This window comes from Sebastes umbrosus, chromosome 13, assembly GCF_015220745.1.
Source record: "Sebastes umbrosus isolate fSebUmb1 chromosome 13, fSebUmb1.pri, whole genome shotgun sequence".
Lineage (NCBI taxonomy): Eukaryota > Metazoa > Chordata > Actinopteri > Perciformes > Sebastidae > Sebastes > Sebastes umbrosus.
Genome location: NC_051281.1, coordinates 23,141,109 through 23,155,001, shown reverse-complemented (window position 1 = coordinate 23,155,001; position 13,893 = coordinate 23,141,109). Strand labels below are relative to the sequence as shown.

General features: G+C 40.4%; 1 long non-coding RNA gene across 1 annotated transcript; it reads left to right on the top strand.

Annotated features, from left to right (window-relative positions):
* Positions 1 to 6,668: 6,668 nt before the first annotated feature.
* LOC119500838 lies at positions 6,669 to 7,744 on the top strand. The gene is made up of 3 exons (XR_005209694.1): positions 6,669 to 6,945; positions 7,304 to 7,428; positions 7,649 to 7,744. It is a non-coding gene; the product is annotated as an uncharacterized LOC119500838 (long non-coding RNA).
* The last annotated feature ends 6,149 nt before the right edge of the window (positions 7,745 to 13,893 follow it).

Sequence of the window (13,893 nt, the reverse complement as noted above, 5' to 3'; positions counted from 1 at the left end):
CCCAAAGTGAAGTTTTAATTGCATTTGTCACAGTGAGTGAATTAAAAGGATTGGTAAAGTTCGTCATAAAACAGTTTGTTACTGAGAGAAAATCAAAAGACGAAAAAACTTTATTTATGGAGACTTTCTCATGAAAAACTAGAAAGATTTCTCTAAAGTTGCGCCAAACTTTTGCGAGACTGTCTGCAGAATAACTTTCCACATCTTTATGTTGTGGCTTATTATCACACGCAGTCACCCCAGAGTGGTTTATGCTAATCTGGACTAAGGCGGAGCAAAGGTCGCAAAAAATGATTTCTCCTTTCAATGCTCTGCTTGGAGATCATTCAGAAGCTTTTTGTTTTGATGTGGCTCAGCAAAACATCTGTTTGACAGAGAATTAGCTCTGATACATTTCCAAAGCCGGCGAAAAAAACTTTGCACCTTGTTTAAAGACTCCACTACTGACAGGGAGGCCATCTCGGGGCTGTAAAGCATTAGCCAAGTTTGTGTGATGTGACACAATTAACGAATAACACCACTTACACATTAATCCTAATGTGTTTTTCGAAACCATTTGTACACACTTATGTACATCAAGTGAACAGTGTTATATTTCAGTGTGATTAGAAATAAGGACATTTGCCAAAACTATGTTTGGGTTTACTCCTGCCTACGATGATGTTGCATTAAACACCAAGATGTTGTTTCTTGAACCTCATGATGTTTTAAAGGGCCAGTGTCTAGCATTTCGGGGGATTTGCAGAAATGGAATATAATATTCATAACTATGTTTTCATTAGCGTCTAATCATAGCATAATAATAAATAATAATAATAATAAAGAATTGTTGTGTTTTTGTTAACTTAGAATGAACCCTTCAAATCTACATAGTGAGAGGGTCTTCTTCACAGAGTCCACCATCATGTAACCCAGCTGTGTTTCTACCGTAGCCCAGAATGGAGATAGGCCATATAGGCGGTCGCCAAGGGTGCCACCTTTAAATTACATTTTTTTTAAAAAGTGCTGGTGGGCGCCCTCCCTCATTTTCTGCAGTGTGGTAACAAATGAACAAATAAATAAAGAAAGAAAGAAAGAGAGAAATACACTTTTAACCTTGTAACTGTTATTGTAGTGACAATATCAGGGACCAATTTATTATTTATATTGTAATAAATACAGTTATTTATGAAAATAAAAATCTTATTTTTTGTCTTTAAATCATTGTGTGTGTTGCAGTTTACTGGACTAGGATTAGGGTTCTGGGGGGTTGAACCATAAACCACCAAATCTGAATTTTGCCTATAGGGCACCAAATGGGCTAGAGCCGGCCCTGCTCTAGAGAGAGCCTTTTGAATCAGAATCAGAATCAGAATCAGAAAGGTGTTTATTGCCAGGTGTAAGGGGTATACACGAGGAATTTTCTTTGGCTTTTTGGTGCGAGACAAACAGTATAATAACAAAGAATAGATAAAACGTTAGAATAAAATAAGAATAAGAATAAAAATGTACTTTTGTGTTTTTACGTTACCTGAAGGCCACCGTAGTTCTTTCACGCTTGTGAAACTGCGGTTAACGTGAGTCGCAGAGTACAAAACCGTGGTACCGCCAGCCGCCGGCTGACGTCCGTTACTCCTAAAGTGGTGTTATTATGGTAATGATGGCCTCTGAGCGTAGCCAAGATTATATTTTTTTTAATCAACATAATGAGAAAATGGTGTTAATTAACGTATGGGGCAAGTCACAAATTGTTGATACTGAACGTATCATTAAAATGTTCACTGACAACGGACTTCATTGGCGAAATATCTGATCTTGCGATACAGTATCTGCTCGTAGTAGCTAAAGCATTGTTAAATGTTTTCATTGTCATGTTTTGGCACTTAGTTAAGATTTTGGAAAGATAGCAATCTTGGTTTAATACAGAAAATGTCCGCTGTGACTTGAAGCACAAAGGAGAATGTGTTTACTTTATTACCCTTTAATCAAAACCATGATTTTTCTCTGAACCTTAACCAAAGTGCTTTTGTTGCCTAAACCTAACCACTCACGAGACTTAGGATGTGAACATCTGGCTCTGGTCCTGCACTTTGTACAGCCATCATCTAAAAATGTTGCCTGTGAACATGTGGACAACAGTCCAGCAGCAATTATGTTTCTCACCACGACGTAATAGGGAAAACAAATTGGTAGTATATGAGCGTAATTTTTAGGGGACAGGGTTTTCTCATCTCATCCCATCTCATGCGATGCTACAAGCCATCCCACAATGCAGATAAAAAGATAAACCTGCATTGCTGTGCGTCCTCTGCAGGGTAGCAGGGAGGAGATTTTAGCAGAAGGAACCCTGCAGATTCAGGGCAATCAGACAGAGGGTGAATGTTAATGAAAAAGCAAACAGCTCACCACTGCAATTTGTGCAGGAAACCACGTTTGAGCAATTGCCACGGCTCTGTACTCTTCTCCGTTCGCCCTGCAAACAAGGAACACTTCAGGGAAAATAATTATCTGTCATTTCCAGTGTGAGGGTCAAATGCATTTACATGCAAATGAAAACAACTTCCAGTTTTGGAGTCTTGCTAATGAAATGGATAAATGCAAATATGGTGCAGAAAACATTTTTACTGTGATCAAAACTATGCGATCACTGAGAGCATGTTTTGGGAAACTAACGGGCAACTTTGTGCCAAGTTTTGGCTTTTTAGACTGAAAACGATCATGTGAACAAGAGAAGGTTGACTTTGATTTTGTGTTGCCTGTTCAATGAGACAACCTCAATGTAAAACATGGACAAAGTTGGTCTAAAATAACGATGAAACAGTAGATAAGTGAAACAAAATTTCAGCTTTATTTTCCCTCCCTTCAGTTTGAGTCATTTAGTACGTTCAGTACGAGTCCTCCGCTGCAAATCCACAAAGAGATTTAAGTGTGGATGAACAGATTAGGCTTTTGGGTCTCAGGTCTAAACCCGTCCTTTCCAAGGCCAAAAGGTCAGACCTGACTGAGTGAATTCAGATTTTTGTCCTCAGGGAACATTTTGGTTGTAGGAAATGTGATTTACATAAAATATGGTCAGCAGCTCTCTGTGTGCAGTAATGAAAAATCACTGCAGCGTTCAGGACTGCGCATCAGCCCAACTTGGATCTGTATTAATATCTAAAACTCTGGCTAAGACCTGAAAAAGACTCTGTTTTTAATACTAAAACAAGCCTTTCCAGCAATTGTGCCAATGACAGAAATTGCTGGAATTTAGAAAGCTATGTCAATAGTCTGGCAGTTATGCATTCAAAGGTAGACAAATATTATCTGTAAAGAGGGCCTCACTGACAGAATCAACTGTATCGCCTTACAAAATGTGACCTTGGGAGTGAACGGCTGAACGACTGAACAATTCTTCCTAATGTTTAACTGTTAATGTTTAATGCTCGGCTGCAACGTGACTCAAAATGCGCCAAATAAGCATTTATTAAGGGACTGTATGAAAATGATTGGATGGGGAGTAGGGCTGGGTATCGTTTAAAAAAAATTACGATGCCCGTACCCTTAAAGTGATACCGATACCAACACAGCAATAACCGCTGATAACGCCATCCCCTGACCCTGGCTGCATGGGTTGTAGCTGCTGTGATAGTTGGCCAGTCACACGTCGCATTAAATCGAAGAACACTTGTGGTGATTGGCTGTGAGCAAAACCATACAACATTTTACTCTTGATTGGGGCACAAAACAAATTGATTGCAGGTATCGTTTCACTGGAGAAGTTTTGATACCACTTGGTACTCGGTTATTTCGGTCAATACCTTAAAGGTATCGAGTATCGATACCCAGTCCTAGTGGGGATTGGAGGAACCTTATGGTTCACTTTTTAAAAAACAAAAAACTCTACCCAGCATTATTAATATTTTCTCTGGACCCTCCCCTTGAGGAAAAAAAGAATGCTACACCCTCCCCCACCCATTTTAAAATAATATGACACCAATGAAATGATGCTGCTTGTTCTGCCTTTAATCTATAAAGTGCACATGGTGTCCTCCAGTTTAAACCTGAACATGTTAATAGAATAACAATGTTCATATAGCCACAAAATCACACAATTGAAGTAGAGCTATAGCATTTGTCAAAATTATGGCAAACATTACTCAAGTAAAGTACAAATACTGTATCTCAAAATTATACTTAAGTACTGCACTTGAGTACTTGAATACTTAGTTTCTTTCCACCACAATCCACTCAATCTTTTTGGAATATTTCTACTTTTTTTTTATGGGATGAGAAAAAGTTAAAGGCCTTCCCATTCCTTCATCAAACAGAAAAAGAAATAACCCTCCCACTTTCTGACCCCCTCTGTAATTTCCACACAGTCCCTAAACAGATAAATCTGGGAAAAAAATAGTTTGATGAAAAACAATAGCTTGTGCTACTTCATAAATTTGGGTTGGAAAACCTCCCTGCTTTTGTCACTTCAGTAGAGATTCATCATGCTCAGCAACAAAATGAGAACGAGTAATGCAAGCGGTACAATAAGCCAACACAATGTGTAGCAAATTAATCAGACTTCGCCCAGGGCACACTCTGGAAAAATGATCTCATTTGACCAGACGGGTCGGGGCTCCTCTCTAATTATATCACCGTACAACACCATGACTCCTCATCTTTGTTGTGGTTATTAGGAAAATAAAAACAGCAACTTCACTGTCAAATATGAAACCAGTGTAAGCACTTCTGAATTCTTAGTGCAAGACTCCTTCAGTGTTTGTTAAGCAACCAATTCATATTTATTAATTTATGAATTATGCATATTTCCCCTCTTAATAGAAAACAGATGGATGGCAGAATTAACTTGGACCGTTTGAGCTCAGATAATGATTTTATGCAAATCAAGACGCATTGAGATGTTTATTTACAAAACTGACAATACAATACTAAGATTACACTGAATCTTAATAACAAAATGTTTGATCCATGAGATGATATTTGGTTTTAATATACATACTGGAATGATCTTGCATAATTAAAAGTTAAATACCAATGCACAATTTAAAAATTAAAAATCAATAAATACACATTTGAATTCAACAGCACTGTGTTTACAGTACATCACACACTTCTGCATGACCTCTTGACCTCGCGGACGAATCAGAGCCTTTAACTCAGTGCTATAGTCTTATCTTCAGTCTGCTTCTGAGTGCAGTGCATGCAGCATTATGAGATAAATATGAATATAAATGGGACAAAATGCATTCAAGAAAACTAAACAATCCCCGTGACAGCCCACCGGGGTCATCTCCAGCCATGTAAAATAACAATATGTCATATACACACATCTGACCTTTCACCCTGCAAGGATTTTACCGGCAAAGTACAATGCCTTTAGGGGGGCACCTAGACTTCCAGAACATCCTCTCTGCACAATGTGTTACTTATTGCTTCCCCTTAAGGTGAAGAATAGGAGAATATTTCATACGATAAAGGCAAATGGGTCTATAAATTGCCTGAGGGAAAGCTAGCTTTCCTGATTGCTACTCATCTCACTGTTTCCCAGATGTTTTATGCTCCTCTGACTGGTAATCAATAGCTACACATGCCGCCTCTCAGCCAGCACTGGTCTTTTATAGTACGCCTAAGGAGTAGTTGTCAGTCAATGGCAGCCTTATAAATAGACTGAGGCTGCATGTGGACAGATGGATGCTTTCCCTGTCAATTGTGTAATGCCACAGTCCAAACAGTCAGCTTTTGTTTTGTTCACAAGAAGCATTTTGTATTTTGGATATTGGAGAATTCTGCTATGTAAGGCACCGTCTGAATAAAACCAAAAATGATAACATGTAGAGAAGCTGATTTAGTTATTAAAAATAAGCTGGTATCACTTAGTCACCCTTATAAAGGTTTATAAGTTGTAACTAATGGCTCTATTAAAGGTTCTCTATACGATATCCAGATATATCAGCAAACAACTATTTGCCATGTTAAGATATAGAGGAGTAATGTCTACCTGAGCAGAGAATGAAGTCCCTCTCCCTCTGTGTGTGTTGTAATCTGATCGCCGGGTCAGCAGTGAGTGCCTTTTAGTGCATGTTAGTGCATGTGAGCGTGCTCCACTGGCTAGCTAATGGCCGGCACTCTGCACTGCGCTCATACGGCGGTTACAGCTGATAACGCCGTCCCGACCGATTTCGAATTTAGCACGTTTAATGAAAAAGGTTATTAACAACACCTACAAGTCTGTAGTTTTAAATGTCAATAAGTTTATGTAAATGTAAGTTGAAGCAGCCATTTTCCACACGGTAAATGATCTATTGGAACGGGGCTTCCTGATGCACTAAAGAGTTAGTTAAAAAGAGAAATCCAGATTCAAGTTTCAATACTTTATTTCCATTTCAACGTAGCTGATTGGAGTTTGGATTGGTGGAACCAGCATGCTGAAGGAGGGCAAACTTTCACAATGTGGGAACCCAAAAGTTGAAGAATGGAACATAAATGGAGTGGTATGATTGCTATGTTGTTTACAGCTTTCTGTGATTTCTCTTGCTGGAATTGTCTTTCGTTTTTGCAAAGAATACTGAGACATTGTGTTAATTGTGATTATACACTCAAAATAAACTCCATTGCTTACTTACTAAAAGTTGTTCTCTTCCATGCTTATGTGGTAAGGTGCATTTTTTTGTTCCCCTTATAGTGTCTGCAGTTTTTGAACACAGCCCCTTACCTGACTCCTCCTCCACCAACCCACTAATCAGGCCAGGTTATATAAGGCACCTGAGGCCTGTTAAGTCTTCTTGCTTCTGCCTGGCATGCTGTTGTAGTGTTGGTGTTGCTGCAGGAACATGAAACCGCCGTTTAAAACTGTAGTTTGTCTTTTAAGTCATGTGTTTAATGAGATCTTTGCTTTACTTTATCTTACTTCCCTTACCCTGGCCCATGGTTCCACTTCTTTCGCTGAATAATTCTTTGTGATGCCCCATGGTGGTGAGTAACATGACTCAGGATGTAGTAATGTTAAGCTGCAGTATTATTAGCCTCAATATGTGTTTCATTTTAGGCTGACCTGAAGTAACACTGCGGCTGTTTTTGTCCCCCATCTATACTCATTGTTTTGTCCCTTTTAAAATACTTTTGCTTTGATTTGTTTGAGTTAGTTTTGTTCTTTTTGCCCTAGTTTTTTAGTTTGGCTTGAGTAACTGTTCTTTTATACTGCTTTGTTGACTTATTTGAGTATTAGCTTTGACCATTTTGTTAGTTGGCTTGAGTTTTTTTTGCCTTTTAAATCAACTGGGTGGTTTATTTATTCGGTTTAGTTGTTTAATTCTTTTCGTATTTCTTTCAGAAGCTGAGTGTCACTTTGTTGGGAGGCTAGGCACCCATGGTGAGGTACCTCCACCTATTGCATGGGAGTTAAGAGCACTGGGACACTAATGAACTGCACCATAGTTTTGCTGTGAGGTTTGCTGTGTAAGTGGTAGCACCCCTGCACCCTCCTCAGTGTAGTCTGCCTCAGATTAGTTTTGTTTAGTTTAATTCTGGATTGGCAGCTGTAATATTTTAAGGTCACATTAGATTTAAAATTTTGTATTAGGCCTTTAGATATTGTTACAATGTAGAACCATTTTAATAACCCCATATTAGTTTGTGTATTTTGTAATCTGTTATATCATCTTTTCTTTCCCTACAGCTCCAGTCCTGTCTTATTTAGTGCTTTTTATTTGATTAATTCCAATAAAATATTTGACTTCTTTTGCAACCGCGTCTCAGCCTCATCAGTAACGAATCTGTGTGCCTTATCCATTTACCAGAAAAGTATTCAAGATTCTGTTTAGTAGTTCCTGGGGTGCAAGTCCCCAGGTGGTGTTGTCAGTTAGTCTACATTCAACTTACTGTTGCCACCACTCTTTGCCACCCTTAAAACCCATCTACAAAGAATCAGTAAATGTTTACTAGCCATTAATAAAGCATTATAACACCATGTAAATGCCATTTTTAAATGGCACCTTATTAGAAAGCGGTACCAACAAATCATTTACTTTAATGGCGTGTAACCGACACAGTGGAAAACATAAACCCATCTGTCAGCTTTGAAAAATCCTATTCTCTACAGTAGGTGTTTTGTATGGACACCCTCAGTTTCAGACACTGCCGTGATGATTATCCACCAGTGAAAGATACATCAGTAAACCCAGCGAGGCTGCTGTTTGCTTTGAAGAGAACAGAGTACCTAATTACCCTTATTTACAGGACGCTTCTGAGTAAAGCATCATATTATCTCGCTGTGACAGATTCACTTGCCTAATAAAGATGATCATTAGGATTTTCACTTCTCCAGCTATGCCTCGTGGATATTACTGCTTTCTGCTGGCAATCAGATATGCACAAAAATACATCTTTGAAGTAAAGGGCAGAGAACCCTATCGTGAGTTATTATGGATGTGTTGGAGGAATTTATAGAGTGTTATTGACGCCTGCAAACCCGCAGGGATGACACACACACATTAGCACACTAACAAAAATGAATGTACTGTATAATCGCCCTCAGAAAGAACTAAAGAGTGTTTTATTTTTGCCCGGCTGAGCTTGGTAACAGTTTCCATCCGCACAGCAAATAAACGTCGCAGGTACATAATGTGGGACGCGATGATGAAAAAGAATGGGCCCTGTTAAGTTACTGTACTGTCTGTCCCCTACAGGCATGCTTATGCTGTATTGATGAGCAAATTAACAGGGTTGGATTTGACTAGAGAAGCTTCTATTAGATGAAGCTGTGAAAGATGAATTCAATTGTGATTTGAATAGCACAACCCACACTAGATGACTTTCAGTGGGAGGCAGGAAATTGGCTCGCGCTAAATTGAGTTGCGCTTGTTATGATGAATGCTCAGCGGCATATCAGTTTGGATTGAATTTATCGCAACCCAGCGCTTATACATAAACTCAGAGGAAATGCATAACCCCCTCTGTAGAAACACACACTTATCTAATGTTCAATCAAAACGCTTTGAATTCTGCGACTGAACCTGTTTGGTTTGGATGCTAAACTTGATGAACTCGTCCTCCTCTCTGCTGTTATTCTGAGACCCAATTAGATGTACATATCCCACACGGTGCTGCGGTTGGAGGCCAGAGTGCGTCTGTTTGTCCAAAGGGAAGAGGCGTGGGAGAAACACATAGTGGTTTTACCCGCCAACACACTGCACTGGGCACGGTGCATATCAATACAGGCAGTATAACTACTAATAACACTGGCTGCAGGTATGTCTCCTAACATCAGAGGGAGACGAGTGCAAAGGTTGTTTCATCTTTTATAGATCCTGTTTGAAACCAGCAATTGCCTCAAAGAAAGACTGAAGACGAACCAAAGAGTTAGAAGCAAAGCCAGTATGTGTGTGTGTGTGCATTTGTTTCTGTTTGTGTGTGTGTATAAATCATGTATATGTACATTTTTGTGTGCGTGCCGTGCCCCAGCAGTGTAACTAGCCTGTTTGCAACAATCTTGCCTTGTCTTTGATATTGTTTATGTAGGCCCATATCCCTACGGCCGAATAAGCAGGGGGCTGTAGAGTTCCCTGCGGAGGTCAGATCCCCCCCCCTCATTTGCGAATGCCCTATGCGATAGCACCCAGCAGGCCTGAGAACACAGGCCTAATGTTCTGGATGGATGGTGTCATGAAAGAAGACAATTACAAGGCAGTGAGCGAGGTCTCCCAGGGTTATGGTTTTAGTCAGATCATTTATTTTATGTAGTTTTTGAAGCAGGAGCTTTAAAGTTTAACAGCCCTAGGGTTCCTTTGGCTTTTTTTTTTGAGCCCTGGCTGTGTGTGTTTGTGCGAGGGTGTATTGCTGGGAATATGGTTTTTGATGATCTAATTGGCTATTATTGGATGTTTTCAGGCAATAACATTGTGTTTTTTTTCTGTTTTGTTTTAAGGTGTAGTAGGTGTGATATTGAATCGACTTCACGCGAGCCCTTTCTACACCCTTCAGCGTGTTGGCCACAGCAGCTGCTGCATACATACACTAGAGAAATACAGATGGATAGATAGATAGAATTAGAAAGAGGGGGATGTGTTGCTTAGAATTACAACTTCTTTTTTTTTTTTTTTAAATTGCTTTTTTTTCTCCTTTTTGCGAATTCTATAGATTTGCACTCTTATAGTCAAACGTCCAAGTGACAATGAATCTGCTTTAGACACAATAAACATGCTTTTGTCAGGCTGTTCTACCCTGTTCATTACGAAAAGTAATGCACCGTAATTTTAGATATCCCACTAAATTCGTATGTAATCCATGTAATCGTGAACCAAGGCCTACTGAAGGAGGCTGGGACACGGACGGACACGGGTCTTGGGGTATGGGGTTTAAAACATGCACAGTGTAACTGAAGCTGCGGTCGTGCGTTGCGATTGGCTCGATTTCGGCGAGTGCAGACCAGATGTGTTGTAAAAGAAGATATGACTTGTTAATGAAGCATGACCCAGCCTCTTTCAGTAGGCCTTGTCTTGAACCAGGAAGTATAAAGAGCAACAAAAGTTGCAATGGGAGGAGGTCGGGGCTGAATGTGTGAATCAAAAAACACCGGATTTTTGCCCAGGAGACTGGAGTTTGTACCCCATGTGATTTCTCCATTTTAAGGCCACCCTAGAGGGCACTTTATCATGTTTTCTCCATTTAAGGCCACCTGTTATTGCACTGCCTCTCGTTTTCTCCACTGAAGGGACATCCAAGAGGGCACTTAATACCATTTTGTTTAATGGTAGGGCACCCTAGACAGCAGTTTATAACGTTTTCTCCAATGGAGGGTCACCCTAGAAGGTACTTTTATCATGTTTTAGCTATCTTAGGGGCATCCAAGAGGGCACTTTATCTTGTTTTCTTCACTGGAAGAACACCCTAGAGGGCACTTTGTCATGTCTTATCTATTATAGCATATGCTGACAGCGTTCAGTTCCCAAGAAGAGGATGCAGGCCTTACCTGAACCCTGGTGAGTTTAGCTTTCCGCTGTCACTCTACTCGTCCCCTGCAGTGTCACTTTCACCCGGTCCTCTTCTCGCGTTGGCTTTAATTCATTTGGGTTAACAAATAGACAGACAGAAACTAAACCACAATACTTCAGGGGTGAGGGTTATTATTCATTATCCATCATGGAAAGCAAAACTAGTTCCTCAGTATCAGCGGCATGCCACTCCCTTGATCTGCTTCTTTTCCTATCCTGCCCTCTGACAGGCTCATATTGTCATGTCTCGTCCTGCTCCTTAGGTTATGTGTTTTATTGTTTACCATTTTCAGTTATTATTTCCTGTTTTATTTTCTGTTACTTACCTCTCCTCTCGTTTCAGAAACTTCACATCCTGCCCTTGTGTGTTTCCTGCCTGTGTGATTACTTACCCCGCCCCTATTGGTTTCACCTGCGCCCAATAAGACTCACCTCTCCAGTGTATTTAGTCTGTGAGTACCCTGTCTTTGTATCAGTTTGTCTTTGTCCTTCAAGTCAAGTGTTCCAGCGATTCCCTAGTGTTAGTTATCCTGTTTTTTTCTGATCTTAACCTATTTTTTCCTGACCGCGTTTTTGCCTTACCCTTATCTGACTGCTCACCTGTGCACCGAACCCACTGTGGTAAGTAAAGACTGCTTGATTGCACCTGTCGTGCATTTGAATCCTGCCTTTTTTCTCTGGGTTCACCAGTCGTAACACATATTAGATATGACCCGTCTTCTTGACTTTTGGCAACCAATCAATAAACAAATGAAAACCTGCTATCGTGCCACTGACCAAGGACAGACAAAGAGCTGTGAAAGAAATAATAAGTTGAATGTAGGACTATCTAAGAATACAATCTCTTTAGTAAAATGTTCTATTCTGAAGTATCAGATAACGAACAAAGGCTTTTGTAACAAAATGTTGTCTCTGCAGGGTTTCTGTGCCTTGTGTGTTTTTCATACAGAAAGAATGAGCTGGCTTTGAGAGTGTGTTTGTATACGCCTTGTGGCGTGCTTCAGGCCATGAACTAAACTGCTGGGTGCCATAGAGTTAGCACAAGCTGCATTACTGTGGCTATACTAAACAAATTGCATTGGTGTACCAATCATCACACATGCACAGTTCAGTATTTATCGATGAGCTTAAAGCTGCAGTGGGTAGAAATGGAGCAAATATGATTAAAAAGAAACGTTTTTTTTATAAAACGGTCACTATATCTTGACAGTAGTGCATGAGACGGGTGATCTGAAAAAAATCATGTGCCTCTGTGTTTCTCCGGTGCTTCTAATGGCATCTGCAAGATTTCACAGACGGGAAGATAACAACCAATCAGAGTCTCTGAGCAGCTGTCAATCACTCGCAAACTCCAATCTAACGGTCAAAGCGCTGATCAAATATGACTCAATATTCTGTTACTGTAATGTCTATTTCTCGCCTCAAATGTTTTCACAAACATCTTATAGTGTACTGTTTAGCTGTAAAATGAGAACGTTTGTGACCCGGCAGCCATGTTGAGATCAGTTGAAGAAATACCAAGCACCGCCCACCAGCCGGAGCACAGCCAATAGGAACGCTCTCTCTGAAATGACCTGTGATTGGCCAAAGCCTCCCGTCATGGCCTAGATTTTTTCTAAAGCTGAAAACAGAGCCATGAGGAGGTGCAGAAGTCTAGTTTTCTCTCAGAACACTTGACTTACAATATACTGAAAGGTAATTATGGAATTTTTTTCCCAATGATGCCAAAAACATTCTACCTACTGAAGCTTCGAGTCTTTGAAGATAAAGATAAATGTTATTTCACCGGAGATTTATTGTTTGATTTCTGCAGAACCAGTTGTGCCACATTACAGCGGCTCCTCCTTATGCATGGCAAATAATACTACTTCCTGTGCAATCAGCCTCGCTACTTTCCCAGTGAGCGGCCCCCACGTCTCCTACAATTACATCCTCCCTCTGTAATCTGTACTTCCACCCAAATGAGGCCATGCCTGAGTAATTTGCGTGAAGATTCGCCAAATTAAGAAATATAATGGGCGAGAATCCGGTCTGTTCTGCTGGTTATTGAATACAGCGGCGCCAAAAGCGATGCTCTCGTTGTGCCCTATTGTTTCTTGTGGGTAATCACATTCACCAAGTCAGTCCCAACCCTGTGAGCCCAAGCAAGCCTCTCTCCCGAATTGAAAACAAAGGCGGTCATGACAATCTGTAATATTAATCTGATTATGTTAACAGTGTCTCAGGGGCTCCTCCAGCCTGACTTCTCAACTACCTGTGGCTGCGTTTTAATCTGATTGCACTAATAGCATATTCAGAATCAAGACCGACTTTGCCACCTTCCCCCCCACAGTTACACATAACGTCTAATAGAACATCCTGTATTTCACATGAACACTCACAAATTTGTAAATAATTACTATCACATGGGGGGGAAAAATAATAGGCGGCCCCAATTCAAATTCACTAGCTCGAGGCAGTGTGGTAATCATGGAGGAGAGCGGGACAGGGAGGATAGGGGATACGGGGGGTGAGGAGAGAGAGAGAGAGGAAGGTAATCACATTTTATAACAACCACAGAGTCTGACAGTTTGATAAGAAAAAGAGTTCAGAGTGAATAATGAGCAACTTTGTACATAGCACTTATGACTTTATGTGCTACATCATTTGTCAGTAACAACTGTGTGTTCTCGCTTTGAAACGCCTGTTACCCGTAGTTAAAACGAAACTTGGCACAATCTAATGGATTCATTGTTCGCTTGTGGACGGCTCCTTACAAATAGCCGGGTACGTTTCAGCGGCTACAGGCATATATTTGTTACTTAAAAGCAAACAACACACACAGTCCGGGAAGTTGGTGATGGATTGGATGTGTTATCTGCCTGTTAGCACAACAGCCCATTATCAATGTGCCCAGGTTACCGCGATGGCTGTAAAGCAATAAAGACAGCCT